The 517-nt window shown below is 25.5% G+C and overlaps 1 long non-coding RNA gene across 1 annotated transcript; it reads left to right on the forward strand.

The window, feature by feature from the left end:
* LOC111717784 (uncharacterized) lies at positions 1-517 on the forward strand. The gene is made up of 3 exons (XR_002768915.1): positions 1-12; positions 272-339; positions 500-517. It is a non-coding gene; the product is annotated as an uncharacterized LOC111717784 (long non-coding RNA).

The raw sequence follows: 517 nt of genomic DNA on the forward strand, positions 1-517 counted from the left end.
TCCCAGTTTCAGGTTAGTTAAAGACTTAATTAGATTTCAAAGAAAAAGACTTATTTTGAAAATTAATTAGTAATCTGGACATGGTCCTCTCATTGCCCTAATTTATTTATTTTGAAATATGTTTGCTTATTTTGAAACACATTTGTTAATTTTCGTTTGTTTATTACCATTTTTGTAAAAAAAAAAAATATTTTAAATATTTCTTATGATATTTGTTTGCGATTTTTTTTAAATTCTATGTTTATTTGAGTAACTCTATGTTTGTTTACAGATTGGCAAGCTACTTGAAACAACTGGTTCTCTTGGAGCTCTTGTGCACCTCGCAAAATATAAGAAAAAGTAAAAATATTATTTTTTAATATGCTTTATTATTGAAAGGTTCCACCGTATGGTATTCGCTAAAGCTAAATATTAAGAATTCACAAATAACCAATAAAATTGCTTAACTCCAAATAAAAATAAAACTATTTTTGAAAAATAAATGGTATCCCTATTTTAGTGGTAAATGGGTTGCCAT

This window comes from Eurytemora carolleeae, unplaced genomic scaffold (assembly GCF_000591075.1).
Source record: "Eurytemora carolleeae unplaced genomic scaffold, Eaff_2.0 scaffold5090, whole genome shotgun sequence".
Taxonomy (NCBI): domain Eukaryota; kingdom Metazoa; phylum Arthropoda; class Copepoda; order Calanoida; family Temoridae; genus Eurytemora; species Eurytemora carolleeae.